The sequence below is a fragment of the Euprymna scolopes genome, chromosome 6 (assembly GCF_053919585.1).
Source record: "Euprymna scolopes isolate OS-2025 chromosome 6, ASM5391958v1, whole genome shotgun sequence".
NCBI classification, from domain to species: Eukaryota; Metazoa; Mollusca; class Cephalopoda; order Sepiida; family Sepiolidae; genus Euprymna; species Euprymna scolopes.
Window position 1 is genome coordinate 25367983 of NC_136487.1, and position 16772 is coordinate 25384754.

The 16772-nt window shown below is 36.0% G+C and overlaps 1 protein-coding gene across 1 annotated transcript in view; it reads right to left on the reverse strand.

Moving 5' to 3' along the window:
* Nucleotides 1-16772, reverse strand: part of LOC145277572 (uncharacterized) — a 272319-nt gene that overhangs the window by 159381 nt on the left and 96166 nt on the right. The window lies entirely within an intron of this gene.

A 16772-nucleotide genomic window follows, 5' to 3' on the forward strand; every position in this document is an offset into this window, starting at 1 on the left:
ATGTAATTAAAAAAAAAAAAAAAAAAAAAAAAAAAAAAAAAAAAGGAATTAATGCTTTTTGTAAAAAGCTATCTTTCATTATCAAGTCTGACTGCTCGACAAAACCTGCTTCCTTGTACCTCAGGCATGACGTCATGTTTCAGTATCTAGGCCTCCTATTTACGACAGCCACGCTGTAACGACACCCCACCCAGCGTATAGTTGTGGCCTCGTTACGTCTGGTCTGGTTGAATGAAATTGTAATTTAATTTTACATGATATACGATTTGATTTTTAAACGGGGTGCTTTTAAGTGGTGTTTTGACCAATGAATAGGCCTGATAAATTAGGACAAAATGTAAAGCGCGTGCGTGTGCGTGTAAAAGGGGGAAGGGGCATTTTAGAAAATTCTCTCAGCCCGTTTTCAACCGACATAAGTGGTCATCTATTACGTCTACTGCTCACTGAAAAACTGGAGAGGGGTGAGAGGCATACATGTATACATACTACCGGCTTCACAAGGTCAGTTTTATTTATTTCATTTTTTTTTTTTTTTAAGTTTGTTACTAAAAATAGTTGAGTGACGATCTCTTAATAAAACTATTAAACAAAATATTGTTTCACCTCACTACATAAACAAAAATTCTATCAACACAACATTATTTTTTTATTTTTATTTTTATTTTTTTTTACATGGAAGTTACCACTTATCAAGGCCCGAAAGTCACTCAGGGATAAGGGTTATTGACTGTACAGTAATCAATGGGATAGTATCGTAGTATTGGAGATTTGATAAAGTGTCTTACTTGAGGGGGCGGTTCATTTCATCAGGAATTTGTTTATGTTGGACTTGAAGACATCCAAGTTGTAGTCAGGTGGGAAACAGGCAAATGGAAGAGAGTTCCATTGGCGTGCAATTCTGAGAAAGAAGCTTTGTTCATGGGATCTACGTTTTGGTTTTGGCACAGTTAAAGAGTGGGGAAAATTTTTGACAGTGGTTTCGGCTAGACGAGTGTTTATCGTGAAAGATGGGCAAGGGGGGAGCAGGGATTGGAGTTCAGACGAGCACTTGTTATGGAAGTAACGATAAAACAAAGACAGGCTCGCAACATCTCTTCTGTGGAGGAGATGCTGCAGGGAAGAGAAAAGAGCATCCCCACTAAGTCACAAAGTCTATTTTGTACTCTGTCAAGGCAGGATAGGCTGTTTTTAGCAGCTCCTGCCCAGATGTGGTAGCAGTACTCCATCCTTGGACGTACTTGGCTCTTATATAGATAGAGAATTGCATCAACAGTGAGATATCTTCTGGAGCGGTAGAAGGATCCCATCATCTTTCCAGCGACCTTGGCAATAGACTTGATGTATGTGTTCCATTTAAGGTCAGGAGTAAAGGTCAAGCCCAGAAGCTTATCAAAGCATGTAGCTTCCCCTAGTCGAGAGCCATCCATTTCAATTGTGATCAGAGCGTTGATGATGTAAAGATAGGAGCTTGGTTTTAGATGCATTAAAAGTAACCAGCCATCTCTTCCCCACTGTTAGGTGTGCCCAAGATCAGAGGAGAGAGAATCAGAGAGAACTTCGTCATTTACGGCCTTTGATGTGTTGCCATAGATGGTCGTGTCATCAGCATAGATGTCAACGAATGATTTAAGTATGTGTTTTGGGAGATCATTGATGTAGACCAGGAAGAGAGTTGGGCCCAAGATAGATCCCTGAGGAACTCCAGCATTAATACTGAGGGCCTCTGATTTCTGCCCATCAACCACTACTCTTATGAACCTATCAGAGAGAAATGATTTCATGATTGAGAAGACTTTTTTTTTTTTTTTACATAGGCATCACCACATTATCAAGGCCAAGAGGCCACTCAAGGATAAGGGTTAAAGAGTGTACAGTAGAAATTGGACATTATAGTAATCATTAGTAATGAAAATTTGGTAAAGTTGATAACTTATATGGAACGGCTCATCAAGAACTTATTTACGTTAGACTTGAACACAACCATATTGTAGTCAGCCGGAAAGCAGGAAAACGGAAGACAATTCCACAGGCGTGTAGTTCTAAGAAAAAAGCTTTGTTCATGGAATCTACGTTTAGGTTTAGGCACAGATAAAGAGTGGGGGGAATTATTGATAGTGTTTACAGCTAGACGAGTGTTTCTTGTGAAAGTTTGGCGAGGGGGGACCATAGATTGAAGCTCATTCGAACACTTTCCATGAAAATAACGATACATCAGAGACAAACTTGCAACATCTCTTCTGTGAGATAAAGGTTGTAAGGAAGAGAAAAGGACATCTACGAGGCTACGAAGTCTATTTTGAACTCTATCAAGGCAGGCCAAGTCCTTTCTAGCAGCTCCTGCCCAGATGTTGCAACAGTATTCCATCCTTGGATGTACCTGGCTCTTATATAGATAGAGAATAGCATCAGCAGTGAGATATCTACCGGATTGATAGAAAGATCCCACCATTTTTCCAGCGGCCTTGGCAACAGATTTGATGTACGTGTTCCATTTAAGATCAGGAGTAATGGTCAAGCCAAGAAGTTTTTCAAAACTTGAGGCCTCCTGAAGACGAGAGCCATTCATTTCAATTGATGTCAGATGTGGATCAGAATGTTGATGATGTAAAGAGAGAAGCTTGGTTTTAGATGCATTAAAAGTAACCAGCCATTCTTTACCCCATTGTACTACGTGCTCAAGATCAGAGGAGAGAGAATTGGAGAGAACTTGGTCGTTTACTGTCTTAGATGTGCTACCATAAATGGTAGTGTCGTCAGCATAGATGTCTACAAATGATGTAAGGATATGATTTGGAAGATCATTAATGTAGATCAGGAAAAGAGTTGGGCCCAGGATGGACCCCTGAGGGACACCGGCATTAATACTGTGAGCTTCTGATTTTTGCCCCTCAACTACTACTTTTATGAACCTATCAGAAAGAAATGATTTAATAATTGAGAAGACATTTCCAGCAATACCATAGCTAGAGATCTTATGAAGTAAACCTTTATGCCATACCCTATCAAAGGCCTTAGATATGTCAAGAGCAATTGCCCTAGAAAGGTTGCCTCCGTCGAGAGATTTGCTAATCCTATGAGATATAACTGTAAGCACATCTGCTGTAGATCTAGCAGAATGGAAACCATATTGAGTGTCACTAAGAAGGTTATTTTTGTTGAGATGGTTGATTACTTCTGTATTTAATAGATTCCAGCAACGTACTCATGACGCACAGGAGACTTATTGGCCTGTACTGAGAGGGGGATGAGCGATCACCTGAATTCTTAAATACAGGGCATACTGATGAAATTTTCCAGGGAGATGGGAAACTATTCTCCTTAAGACAACGTTTAAACAGTTTTGTAAGTATGGGCGCTAGTTCAGGTTGAAGTTTTTTTGAGTACTATAATTGGAATACCGTCAGGGCCAGTTGCTTTACTGGAATCAAGGTTTTTGATTAGCTTCGCAACATCACGTACAGATATACGTATATAACATAGTGTGTTTTCTGATACAGGAGGAAATATTGGGGGTTGGCAGCCTTGATCGCAAAGGGTAGAATTAGCTGCAAAGTTCTTGACAAAGAGTTTGGCTTTGTCTGATGCTGACGAGATTACCTCAGGTCCATTGATAATAGTTGGGATGGAGCACACGCTTCTGTTCAGGATTCTGTTTGCTATTTGCCAAAACTGGCAGGAACCAAGCCGCTGCTCAGCTACTTTGGACTTAACAGATAGAGCATACAACTCTCTTGCATTCTTTATTACTTTCTTACAATGGTTGCTGGCAGTCCTGAAAGTGGCTTTAGTTTTCATACATCTATTACGCTGGAAACAGTGGAAAAAGTGATTTCTGTGCGCAATGGCAGCAGCACATTCTGGAGAGAACCATGGCTGGCTGTTAGGTTTTTGCTGAAACTTTTTCGAGGGTATGAAACGGTCAATACTTACAATTAACCATTCCGTCAGGTCTAATACTATAGAGGACACATCCTTTTTAAACATGGAATGCAGAGGTAGATCAGATATAAATGTACGGAAGCTATCCCAGTCAGCCTCAGTGTATCGATATACTGTACGATGGAGAGGTACGTCTGGGGACTTATTACATTTCATTTTTATCTTAATTGATACAACAGAGTGGTCGGAAGAGCCAAGAGGCAACAGAACAGAAACTGAACATAGTTCAGGGCAAGTTGTGAGAAAAAGGTCTAGTAGGCTCGCATACTGGCCATCATTGTCGGGCACACGGGTGGGTTCCTGAACAATCTGAGTGAGGTCATAGGCAATGGAGAAATCATGACAGCACCTTCCCTCATAATCGGTCTTGTTAGAGTGGGTCAACCATTCGACGTTGTGAACATTGAAGTCACCACACGTGAATGTTAGCTGAAGGATAAGCAGATAAGACTTGGTCAATTTTCTTAGATATGCTTTGAAAGATAGTAACTCCGCTGTTATGGGGGCGATAGAGAGTAAATATAAATACCGTAGTGTGAGCTAAAGCAACCCGGAAGCACATATAGGGTAAGTTAGGATCTTCCCGGGAGATGTCCCTACCACATGGAAAATTATCCCTAATATAGGCACAAATTCCATGCCCATGGCGATCTTGGGGGTCAGATTTAGAAGTTGTTAGAGTATCCTTTAATTGCGAACTCTTCTAGGGAAATAGCCTGTCCAATGCCAGTTTCACTTAAAAATAAAAGGTCTGGTTTAGTCTCCTGTAATTGGGTTTCAACCTCTGGAAGGTTAGAACGTAGACCCCTGATGTTGGAGAAGGAGACATGGTAGTAAGAGTCTACGTTGGAAGTTGGAGAACCGGGTTTAATCATGTATTTTTTCTTGAAACTTGTCATGATGAAATTTTGGAATTTGTGGACTAGGTCGTCAGATTTACTTAGAGCAGGACAGAGAGGGGAAACTAAGAGAGAAAAAGAAACGAAGAATTTTTTTTTTATTATTTGTAGCTAATGATAAGGTAAAGCCGTAACAATTACCCACTAGTATGGCATTGAGAGGCCCCACCAGAAGCTACTGCATGGTCCAGAATCCATTCACCAAATGGCAATACAGCAACTCCAGTACTTTGCACCTGCTGATAGGACAGCCTCCTTGGTGGTTAATCCAAGGTTCGGGTCCCTGACTATCAGGCGGATAACGTCAGCCCAGACAAAACGTTTACCTCCAGCACCCTTACTAGTGACATGGCTACAAGGATAGACATAGAAACAGAAAATTTCCGCCATCTCTGTCAACTGTTCGCGCAAAATACTGCCAACCTAGAAAACAGCTTTTTCTTCTCCCTTTGTCAGAAAAATCACTCATTAAAAAATGAGGACTGAGGGACATTTCCAGCTGTACCATAGCTGGAAATCTTGTGAAGTAAGCCCTTATGCCATACCTTATCGAAGGCCTTTGATATGTCAAGAGCAATTGCCCTAGAAAAGAAGCCTTTGTCGAGAGATTCACTAATCCTATGAGATAACTGTTAGCACATCTGCTGTAGATGTGGCAGAATGGAAACCATATTGCATGTCACTAAGAAGGTTATTTCTGCTGAGGTAGTTGACTACTTCTCTATTTAATATGGATTCTAGCAACTTGCTCATGACACACAGGAGACTTATTGGTCAGTACTGAGAGGGTTAATTGGTTGTTTTACGGCATAGCAATTTTTTTCGGGTTATTTAATGCCGAATCCAAAGATTTTGAAGAAAAATATTTTTAATAGAATATATTTATTGTTTTCAAGTTGGTTTCTATTTAACCCATAGTTGGGACCCTAACAGGTACTACCACTCCGGGTCAGAGTGGACCTGAGAGCAATGGTAATTAAAGGGTGGCTCAACACTCCCCAAAGCCCGCATGCTGGGGCCTCACCACTGGATATAGTTTAAGGTCATATCCAGGACCATGTACTGAGAGGGAGACGACTTATCAACTGAATTCTTAAATACAGGACATACTGATGAGGTTTTCCAGGGTGTGGGGGAGCACTTCTCCTTAAGGAAACGCTTAAACAGTTTTGTAAGTATGGAGGCAAGTTCTGGTTGAAGCTTTTTCAACACTATAATTGGAATGCCGTCAGGGCCAGTTGCTTTACTGGAATCAAGGTTCTTGTTTAGCTTGGCGACCTCACACATAGATATTTGTATGTTGCATAGCGTGTTATCTGTTATAGGAGGAAATACGGGGAGTTGATGGCCTTCGTCGCATAGGGTAGAATTAGCTGCAAAGTTCTTGGCAAATAGTTTGGTCTTGTCTGATGCTGACAAAGATGACCTCGGGTCCATTGATGATGGTTGGGATAGAACGCACGCTTCTGTTCAGGATCCTGTTTGCTATTTGCCAAAACTGGTGAGAACCAAGCCGCTGCTCAGCTACTTTGGACTGAGCATATAGCTCCCTTGCATTTTTTATTACTCTTTTACAGTGGTTGCTGGCAGTCCTAAAAGCAGCTTTAGTCTCCGAGCATCTATGACGTTGGTAGCTATGGAAAAAGTGATTTCTGTGTGCGATGGCAGCAGCACATTCTGGGGAGAACCATGGCTGGCTGTTAGGTTTTTGTTGGAATTTTTTGGATGGTATGAATCTGTCTATGCCTACAATTAACTATTCGGTCAGGTCTGACACTATAGAGGACACATCGTTTTTAAACATGGAATGTTTCAATCAAAGTAAAACTAAAACATTTAATCTTTTTTTTATATAAATTGTAAACATGAGTATATTTTGAACTATTTTTCTTTGCCATCTTCAGTACGTAAAAAAAAAATAATTAAAAGAAATTCGAGAAGTCGGTATGACAAAATAATGATGCTGCTCAAAATACCTCGTAAAACTTATATACCAAATTTCGGTAAAATGTTTCCTTTTGCTATCAACAGAAAAATAAAAATCAGATTCGATTTTTTTTTCCGTATAATTTACACGTTAGCACCATGCAAATACAAATCATATAAGTTGAAAGTGAGAGGCTTATTTTCTAATATTAATTTAACATCAAATGGTCACCCTTTTCTTGATCACATAACATAGGACAGAACAAGTAACCATTACTTTTGTATTTCCAAAATGGCCACCATTTTGGGAAAATAAGAAATATTTTTTTAATTTTCCAGGTATTTCTCTGGTGTTGATGTGTAATCTTAAACACACAAACAAATAAAAAAACAAAAACTCATTTTCACTTTTCTGATTTTTTTTTTTTTTTTTTTTTTTTTTTTAGAGGATTGATTATTCGTATTATTTGAATTCTTCGAACAACTGTTCTCTTCTCTAATGTTATTTTCACAACGTTTCGGTTGATGTAACCTCTGACCTTCAGGTGTATCTTGTCAAATTTGGAAATCTTTCTGTTATTGTATAAAGTAATAAATAGTGATATATAATTAGTAAGGCTGTACATCTAGAAACACAAGGTTTAAGACACCTAAAATTCATAATAGAATTGTCCACATGGAGTAGTAGATAAAATACCTGGTAAAATTCAGTTGCAAAGTTCAATCCTCAGCACAGGCATTCAAAAATACAATTGCGAATCACTTAGTCATGGTTGACAGAACGAGTGCATGTTATCCCAGTGGATTAAATAAAGAGTTCCTTTCGAACTTCTGTGCAGATTCCCAAATTCCAAATTCACTTCAAGAAGTTCGGAGGTTACATCGACTGAAACGTTGTGAAAATAACACTCAAGATAAAAACAGTAGTTCGAAAAATCTAAATAGTATGAATTATTTTCACATTTTCATATAATGTGAAGGTTAGTCAGCTGATGTACTGCCTAACTTCCAGCGTGGCTGCTACCGGAAGCAGTGACAAGGTAAATAAGTTCCTTCGCTTTTTTCCTATTATGCCTATATCTCCTCTGTGCTTGTACTCTTTTTTCTTTTTTTACATTTTTCCGATTGTTCTTTTTATAATTAATAATCATTGAAAAGTTTTTTTGGTCTTATTTTGATTAAAAATTATTGAAAACACTTTAAACTATTTTGGGAATATTATGCATTGGATACGTTTTTTTATGTTTGAAATTTTGTTATTTCAATAATTTTACTTTTTTACTTTCATAAACATTATATAAATTCAAATAAAAAAGACTTATTTTTTTAAAATTTAAAACAAAAAGTATTTTTGTAATTTCATAAACATTTCTTATAAAATTTAAAGAAAATAAAAAAACTTATTTTTTTATTTAGTTATTAATAATGCAAATAAAAACTAATTGCGTTATTTTTATCGGTATAAGCTTTATTGTATATTTTTCAATGTCTTTTTCTCATTTTATTTCAATAAATTAAATACGGAAGAAGTGAAGGAACTGATTTACCATGTCACTACTTCCGATAGCAGCCTAGCCTGGAGTTAGGAAGTACGTTAACTAACTATACCAATTTTACTTTTTAAATCAGTTCTTTAATACGAAAGAGACGTGTGAAAAAATATATTTACATTCACTCTAGCTGCACAAAATAAATCAAATTGATCATAATACTTTACTTTTCATTTCAAATTCTATTAAAATGAGAAAGTACTTTCTATTCAGCAGTTTAAAGGCTTAAATTTTCCAAGGTTGGAGTTGGACCTTTTAATATTTGAAAAGTCTAGTGTTTGGATTACCATATCAACAGCTTTGCATTTCCTAGTGTTTGCAGAAAGACAATCTGTGGCCTAGCATCATTTGTGGCGTTTCAAGATCAATTTTGTCTACAATAAGGTGAAAAATACCTGACTAATGACCCCCCCCCACACACACCAAAAAAAACTGTTTCAAGCGAACGAAATGGTTACACCTGCTATTAATTCATCTTTGCGTGCAACCACTTGAGTTTTTGGCAAATCAACTAGACTTTTGTTTCGTTTTACTTCAGTCGAAGTTCTCAAAAAGAAAAAAAAACATCAAGGGGTCCCCTTCCAGGGGCTAACCCTTGATCTGTATATGTATAGATATTCGAATATTATTTTACAATTTCCTTTTTTCTCTCAAAAAAGATTTAGTAAAGAAGTTAGGAATATTAATGTAGCAACCCTCTGCCTGTTCTACAAGTACTTTAACAATGAATGCTCTGACGAAATGCAAGCACTTGTACCCCCTCGACGTAAATACCCTCCCGACAAACCCGACATGCAGCAAAATCTCACCCCTTCAGAGTTGAGATCCCTATATGTAAGAGAGCCTTCTACTCCAGTAGTTTCTTCCCCAGAACCGCTAGACTTTGGAATTTGCTTCCGGGTTCCTGCTTCCCCAACTGTACTGAGATGCAGAAGTTCAAGTGTAACGTGAACCGACATCTTGCTGCCCAACTCCCCACATAGTATCCCTGTAGCTTATGTCCCTGATAGCAGCCCCCTACATCAAAGTGGCAATGTGCCTTGTTTGGGGTGAAAATGTAATAAATAAATAAAAAAAATTTTTTTAAATTAATTTTCCTCTTACTTAGTGGCCAGTTAACTATGCTGCTACTTCAGTCTTACTAGATTCCAGAACAAGAATTCATCTAGTCTGGTGAAGCTTACTGCTGTTACTGTAGATAACATCACTTACAGAAGGTGCATCAATCTTCGTATAAGCCAATCAAGGATAGTCATACCGAAGGAGAATTTATTTGGGTTTCGAATACGTAGCCCGAGTTTACTTGTAAGGGGAAAGTATCCTCATGCCAGGTTGCCCTGACAAACCTTGTACAAAAAGTCCTTAGACACTCAAGGATGGTGTCTAGTAGGCACTCATGTTTTCTCTAGACAAAAATAAGTGTGGAATGCAATTTAAATCCAGATGAGATGTCAGTTATTAATTGCAGATAATTTGTTGATAGCTGCATGGAGCTACATAGGGTTTAATTTATTTGGTATGACACGCTTTTCCATGAATGTTACCTTGGCATATTCTAGTACCTATTTACTATGCCTCCCCACGGGGCAGAGTTAGACACCAGGGTCGTTTTTTAACGTGGAGAAAAGGTACAAAAATATTGTCTCAGTCGTGAAGGATTTCTCCTCCACCGAAAGAGAACAAGAAATGGAAGTGCAGCATCTGAAGAACAGATACTACACTTTGATCTTGACCAAAACCGCAGGTGTATAGCAAAACGCTAAACCAATGCAGCAGACGACAGTTAATTGAAATAAATAAAGAATTTTTTTTAGTGGGTTTGCAGATTATGTTATAATCATCAGTAAAAAGGTTCTTTCATTTTGCCAGGAGTGGCAATTAATCAGAAATACTTGTGAAAAACGGGTCGTTCTCTTCATAAGTATCGTTTATTTAATTTTATTATCTTAATGTATAGCACTTAGTTTAAGAAACATATTGACAGTGTCCATACTAAAAAATGAAGTTCTTCAAAATGGAGAGTTGAGACCAGCTCACTTTTTGTGTTGGGTAATAAAATCCAAATCTTTCACATCATTGCGAAATGTAACCAAATAGAATTTAAAATGGACATAATATTAAAGACATTCAATACATGTACGGCCTCAGGAAGTGTAAAATCTATTTTCCTGAATAGCAGAATTTTGAACCCTTTTCATGTCTGCTAACGAAGTTTAAAACCAAGTTATAAATAATACTAAAGCATACGTCTGGAATCCTTATTCCAATTTTCATCAAATCCATATTACATGAATTTAATTCCGATTCTACAAAATGTCAACAATTTATGACACTTTAGGGGTCTTCAGAAAATGAAATTCAAGAAATCTTATTTAATTAGTGTTTAATGAGTATGGAGAAATTGTAATACAAATCTGAAATATTTGAAGTTTTAAATGGAAAATTATATCCACATTATGTTCGATAATAAGCATTTTAAATAGTCTAAAACATTTGAGGGAATATTTATTAGTTGACATCTAATCCATGTTAACAGTTCACCCAAATCAGGGTTATCTGAATCTTCACGGAGGGCTCTTACCTGCTTTTTGTCCCCCTTTTCACAAAAAAATAAACTAAATGTAACCAAAATTATCCACTCTTGCGCCTAGCCAATGGGTTTCCAGGGCTATTAAACAGCATATTCTTTTCATTGCTTTTACTCTTAAGTATACATCCGACACAGTTAGACACAATCAACCGAGGATCACATTACTCTACATAAAAAAAAAAAGATATCAATGGATATATACCTGAGAATCAAAACAAGGAAAAGAATATGCTGCTGCAATCATGATCAATGAATTAGTTTAGGTGTGGACATTAGTGACTGAATTTCTCTGTAATCTTTGCAATGTCAAAAAAGGGTAGAAATGAAATTTAATGAGAAATACAGAGCCAAAATATTTTAAAATAAAATAAGCCGTAAAAACGATTTTACTAAACATATGTAAGATCATAGGATGCTGGGTTAAACAGAACAGAGAGGGAAAAGAAAATGAAATACCAAGATTTATGTATGATATGAAAATAAACTAGAATCTTCCGGAAGATCTCCATTCCAGTAATTATCAGAAGCAACCAAACTCGTGAAAAATTTCAAAAGCTACCTGGAAAATATACCCGAGAAAGAAAGTGCAAGAGAGGTGTAAATAACTGCACTAAAAGGGACAGTTAGAATCTTAAAGAGCTCTTGGTTGGAATTTATGAGGTAGCAGGTGAATGTCTGGCATCTGATAGGATGCTCCATCCCCACGTAGAACAAAATAAGAAAAAAAAAATTTTTTTAAACAAAAAACAAACGAAATAGTTTGAATACCTAGTAGACATCATCCTTAAGTGTCCTTGCTTTCTCTGTTCAAGGATTTGTCAGGACAACTTGACCTGAGGATACTTCTTCCTACAAGTTAACCTTGATCAAATATTCAAAACAGAATTCAAAGCCCAAATAAGATACTCTCGATACGGTATAATAGACTCCACAACAATGATGCACTGTAAGAATGACCAAACTGTATACCGCCATTGATCATTTGAAAACTAGAAGACCATTAACATAAAATAGTAAAATTAGTTCACTGACACAATCCAATCACACAAATAGACGTTATGTATACAATTGCGCCAAAACCATTTATTAAGACAAGGATTTGAACATAGGTAATAGTAAGCACTAAACATAAATACATTAATCCTTCAAGCGATTATCAGGGCTGGATTAAGCTTAATAAGAGCTAGGTCAATACAAAGTAAGAACTAAATTGATTGTTATTTACAGTGGATTAACCAAACATGTTACATTAAATTTTGGCCTTGACGTTACACGTTTCTCAATTCATTAATTTTTTTTATCAAGAGAAACTAAAATAATGGTGTAGCAAACTAATGGTAGCCAATTCTATGCAGGACATGTTTACTTATACAAAACTCACTTTTATTATGCTTATTGATTGAAGATAATACATATTAAAAGTAAAATGAAAGGTAATTACAACTCAAAGAGTCGATATTTTTTATATACTAATGAATCACGGCTTATAAAAGCCAAAAGCCACTCAAGGATAAAAGTTAATGAAACTATGTTGGATGATGGATGATGAGAAGATTGGTAGAAATGAATGGAATGGACAAAATCTGATTAAGAGGCTGGTTCGACATATTTAACCTTGTTGAATCAAGGAATTGGATTCAGAAAAAATGTGTTCATTGAGGAGTTGGAACAGGACGTTTTGAAAATTTCAGAAGTCCAAATATTTGGACTACAGATTCCACAATCATGTATCGTATTTTGTGAATTTTTTTTTTTTAATTGTTTACATTTTGTTTATTAAAAACCTGCCAAATGCAGAGTTTTGAATACATATCCAATTGCTAATCCTTTTAAAATATAAAATACAAATGCTACAAATCATACAAATTAAATCATTACTGACAAATAAGAGTTTTTAGGTCGGATATGGATTCTTGCAAAACTTTTTAAAAATTGCTCTGGTTCCATTATCATGGAGACACACCAGATGTCATTAGATCAAAGTTAATTGATTTTAGGCTTGATTGCTACCAGATGGATGACTATTTTGGAATACCAAGTGCTGTATGTGGGAGAATGGCAGCACCTCCCTGCAAAAACTAATGTCAAATTCAGCTTCTCCTAACAGGGATTGACATACAACTGGAGATTGCATGTAACTATGAAAACATGGAATTGGTTAAATGGATGTACAAGAAACACATAATAGCATCATTATTAAACTAACATGATGGAAATTTCATGATGGTTTACTTACTGTCTTCGCTTTTTACTTAAAAAATATTTATCAGCTAAATATTCTTTAAACAGATGTCACTTTGAAGTTTCTATTCACCGCCTCTTTACGAGGAATGGATGCGATGCAAAGAAAGTCGATTTAATGTGGAGGAGTATCCAACTCCACCCAAAAGAAGAATTGTGAATGGGGAAAAATAAAAATTGTCCCCGGTCAAGAATTTTTTCTGATGACTAAGAACGGATACTACACTTTAATCATGAATTGAAGGCCAGACAGCTGCAACCGAATTCTTTAACGTTTATATTTTGGTAGAACTGAATGTGTAAAATTTTAGTTTTGGCATTCAATGACGTCAGATATTTCTCATGCTATTTTGCTCATTTTTTTAATGGATGTAATAGGTAAGAATGTGTAAACAAAGGTTATTCAGAAGACTAGAATAAAATAATCTTTGTATTTAAGAGTTGTGCTATTTTTATTGCTATTAGGTTTCAGAAATTTTGAGAATTGATAACTTGTATTATAATATATATCTGTAAGTATAAAAAAATCAATACGAAAAGTGTACATGTTTATACAGGGTGACTCCCCCTCAAAAAAAAAACGGACCCCAACTCTAATTAGGCCCCGTTTCTTAGTGTTTTGTCCGAATGAAATGAAACTTTGGTCATAACTAGTTTATTATACTCAAAACATCACATCAAAACACTAGGGTCTTTGGCTTTTTTTCTCCGTTCTACAGCATATGTTCTAGATGGCCTCCATTTAGCTTTTGTTTTTTTTTGGGGGGGGGGGGTCACCCTGTATATTTTCTTTGTTTCTTATTTGAATACAAAATGTCTTTTGAAAAAAAAATTTTTTTTTTTAAGAATACAATTTTCGACCATATCTTCGGTCTTCGTCAATGTAATGAAGGAGATGTGTGCAGGAAGGGGCAGGAGAAGAAGGATTAGCCAATGAGAGGTTGTTGTTTAAGCTTTGAGGTGGTGGGTAACGGTTAGAATAGTTGGCACATGCACACACATGTAGAGTAAGAGAGACAAAGAGTATTAAGATTACAAAATAGGTTTAGGGCTCCTAACATTCATACTAGAATTGTCCTATGGTATAACGGATAAAGTGCTAAGTAAGTGACAGTCTTCTGGAAGTTGAAGGTTCAACCCTCAGTGTGGATGACACTAATAATTTATTATGGATTATTTTTCCCAATCATGGCTGATGGAATGAAAGCAAGCTATTTCTATTAAATAAAGGGTTTCATTCGAAATTAAGGATTCAACAAAGATTTCTATGTTCAACAAAAGTACACCTTAAGATTGGAGGTTACATCAGCTGAAACGTTATGAGAATAACATCCAAAATGACAACAGTAGTCAAAACTTGATTTTTCTTTATATTTTTGAATTTTTTTCTTGCAATATATTTTTTTATATGAGGTTATGATTAAAGAAAATTGGAAGGTTCTACTTATAGACACTGGCGGTACAAACTCACTAATCAAATGGATCCACGTTCTGCTAGCAACCAATCAGAAACCGAAATTGCTCTATAAAAATATTGGATATTTTAGAATTCTCGTACATAATTTTTCGTGTCCACACAAGAAAGATCTTTACTCTTTGCCTGCAAAATTTAAAAGTTTAACACTTATACAGATCAGCTTAGCTACCCACCAAAAAATCTTTTTCATTTTCAGGACTTGTGTATAGATCAGTTACTTATAGAAACCCTTCTGAAATTAAACATTCAATTCAAAAATATCTTTAAACTTCAATTTACTCCAGACAAGGCATATTGCCACACAGACATAAGGGGCTATTGTGAATTAGGGGCCTAAAATTAAAAGGAGGAAGCTTACATGGGGAGTTATGCAGCGAGATGTCTGTTTACATTACATTTAAATTTCTGCATGTCGATACAGTCCGGGAAACAGAGTTTCAAATGCTGGCTGCTCAAAGAAAAAAGCTATTAGAGTAGAAAGCTCTCCAACATCTAGAGATCTCCACAGTGAATAGATGGGATTTTATTGCTTGTCGAGTTGGTTGGGTGCATTTACATCAAGGATGGCACCAGAAGAGCAAGTTTATTAAGACAGTAAATATTAAATGCAGTTGTACCAAGCAAAAATTGGCAGCATCAATCCAGTCAGAGTTTTAAACAATGGTAGTATTAATTCAGTCAGGGTCAGCAAAGTGTAATTCCTTTCTTGCGTCAAGATGAAATACTCTGACCGAAAAATTCAAACAGATTGTTATACAAAGATTCGTTCTTATCACTCTTGGTTATAAATATAATCATCCAAATCTTTGTGATGATACTCTGATAACATGCCAAAAATATTGCAACAAATATCCTCTGACAAGACCAGAATATCAACTCAGGCAGCTCACCGCTTCATCCAAAATCGTATCCAGGGTTATGCAGACATTTCCAGTAACAATCATGGTTTTAGATGATGTCTTGCTAACCTATTTTTTTCTGGAGTGCCTCAGACTGAACACTCGTATTATATGGATTCATCGACTTGAGTGTGATTTTCACAATGTTTTGGTCAATGTAACCTCCGACCTTCTTCCCGTGTATCTTGTCGAACTTGGGAATTTGGACAGAATTTCGAGTGGAACCCTTTTATTTAATTCACGGGGGTAGTGTGCTCTTGTTCCATCAGCCATGACTGGATAGAGGTTTTAAGTAATTCCAAATTGTATTTTTGATCGCACACACTGAGGATTGAACCATCAACCTTCAGGAGAATATCATTTTCTACAATTGATCTTTCCAAGTACTCTAACCACTGTGCCATGGGTACAGCTACATAGGAAACAGCTGATGATTCCAGTTTTCTATTTAACATTGTAAGTTAAGGTTTTCCTATTTTTATTTTTAGATTATATAGTTGAATCAAGTTTCTGTAATTTAAGTTTCTAGCAGAAAATCGGCTTATGCAAGTGATAAATCTGATATGTTGAAGTTAGTTTGTATTCTTACATTTTTTAAAATTTTATTTTAATATTTTATATAAAATACTCAAAGCTATATAAGAGGTTAATATAGTTTGCATTAAAAGAACTATGTGTAGTATATACAGAGATATCTATAGGAGGCGATTTCAAAGAAAAAATTTGAAATGTAGGGTATTCAGAGATGTGGAAAACTTTTTAATCAGTTTCCATTTAGAAAGGGCTGCTAACGTCCCAAAATTGAAAAGTGGTACTTGAGGGTCATCGGCTTTATTAGTTTGCCAACTTTTTTTACGACTGCACATGCGTGGTCATGAAACATTACAGCTTCCTTATGTTAAGAATAAGTAGGTTAGAAAATAGTTTTTTAAAGAACGTGGCAAGCTGGTCTAACGGTTATCATACTTAACTCACTGTCGTTAGATTTTGGTTTCGATCTCAGTTTGAGTATTTTTTTTTTTTTTTACTTACAAGAAATAAACTGTTTAGTAAAAACATAATACTCACATGCACATATCAGTTTCTCTTAATTAAAATTTATGCGTATTTCACAACCAGGCAACGCTGGGCGGTTTAGAAAAAACAGCTTAAAATGTAGTTATGTTAAAAAAATTGTTTTAAATAGCATTTTCTTTTTAACAATTAGTTTAAATTTTCTTCTATTTAATTCCGATAAGTATTCGATTAATA